Genomic DNA, 2,132 nt, shown 5'->3' on the forward strand with positions numbered 1-2,132 from the left:
AATTTATTTAGATAATCACAATTATTACTGGAACTACATTAATTTGGCTTTTAAATTATATACTAGCTGACCCGGCGAACTTCGTACCGCCTAATTATTGGAGGCATATTTAGTAAATCACAAACACACGACACAATAATTTTTAAATTTTTTTCCTTATTTGCTCACCGTTTAGACCTACCTTGGACTACGACAGGCATTTTAAAACCAAAATCAGCTCAATCGGCCCAGCCGTTCTCGAGTTTTAATCAGACTAACAAACAACAATTCATTTTTATTTATATAGATTGTTCACTGTGGTTATTTCTACCAGCTTCCTATGGCAGCTACTTCCCGCATCCAGATAAAAAGTATAATATGTCTTAGATATAAATCGAAACTTATTACCGGTTCCGAGAACACTTTCGCTCTCTGATTTCAACAAGTTTTCATTGTCTATATTTATAATATTTACAAGTAAAATCAGTAAAAATTCTGTGAAAATAAGTTAATATAAACTCTTCAGTATTTTTCCTATATGAAATAAGAAAATGGAATTTTCCACAGTTTAGAAACGTTACCACTTTCCGGTAAATATAAAATGAAAGGTATGCCTACATGTTTATAATTAATCCATGGGATATTCAGAAATGATAGCTTTCAGGTGTATTTATTTCATAAATAACTAAAACGTAGCAAAATAGTTCTACAATAATTCTAATTTATACTACCTAGTAATTATTCATTTTGATAACTGAAGGTAAATTAATTTCCACTTGTTAATGAGGGACTCAAATAAATTAGAAACAGCCATCTATCTATTTTCATGAATAATAATTATTATCTGAATACTGCTTTATTTTTTGGGTAAAGAAATAATTTTAACTTATTAATTACAACATTATCTTGACAACTATGGTTTTTGCATTCAGTCGCTTGAATGTATACAAAAATAAAAAAATATTTTTAAATATTTCAATATAAAGTAGTACCACTTATGGTGGTTTATTTACTGATGCATTTGATGACAAAAATATAATTACTGATCCAAAGTAAAAACTTTTAAAAAGCATACAGAGAAGATAACTTAAAAGTCATGATTTATTTGAATTGGTTTTATTTTCATAGAAATCATATTACAAATTAGAATATCATTAAACAACAAAAAAACACTACATAAAAAAAAACCTAGCCCTTCCATATCACAGTTGTTTAAAAATCTGAAACAACTACCTGAAGGAAAACACATAATTTTCCTCATAGCTCTAAATACATATCTCCACACGTACAAAAAAATATTCGTAACACACAAGTACATCATACAAGCTAGAAAGAAAAACAACAATTATTTTGAAAGCCTCCGTCAGCCCACCGTTCATACAAACAAACAAACAAATGAAAAGTAAACTGCTATTTTAATATAAATATCTGTAACATGAAAGTATTTTTATAAGAGTACCAGTTGCACACTGGCGACTAAACAGTCGGCCGACAGTTGAAGCGATAGTTAAATCTTCATCATCTTTTAGTGTAGGATATCATCATCCGCATCGATCATCTGACTAGCTTTTTCCCAACTATGTTGGGGTCGGCTTCCAGTCTAACCGAATGCAGCTGAGTACCAGTGTTTTACTAGGAGCGACTGTCTATTTGACCTCTTCAACCCAGTTACCCGGGCAACCCTATAGGGACCCCAGGGAAGACTGGTTGTCAGACGCTGACTTCTGACTACCCGTAATGACTCCCAAAGATGTTCAAAAGACAATAATAATAATAATAAGCCCCGCAGGGCATCTGAGGCGGATGACGGGGAGTAGCGACCCCGCGGGGCTATATATCCGAGTGCTCCAGGGAGAGTATACTGTCCCCCACCTCCGGCTTGCCGGAGTGAAGCATGACGGGGGATAGGTCTCCCGCCTCTTGGCTTGCCTTCATCGGCCGGTCAGAGTGGAGTCGCTAGAGCAAGGTTAGTCCTGCTCGGAGGGTAGGTGCCTCGTGGTAAGTGGCGAGTGGGCCGGTGATGCTGGACCCACAGGGAGCGCGTGATCTGCGTTTAAAGTCCGCCGAGGTATCCTCACCCTTCTCAGCCGCTCATGTCCCTGTTGCCCTCTTGTTGCTTTTCAGTGACTGATTCCCGGGGGCCCAGTAAGTGA

This window comes from Helicoverpa zea, chromosome 24, assembly GCF_022581195.2.
Source record: "Helicoverpa zea isolate HzStark_Cry1AcR chromosome 24, ilHelZeax1.1, whole genome shotgun sequence".
Lineage (NCBI taxonomy): Eukaryota > Metazoa > Arthropoda > Insecta > Lepidoptera > Noctuidae > Helicoverpa > Helicoverpa zea.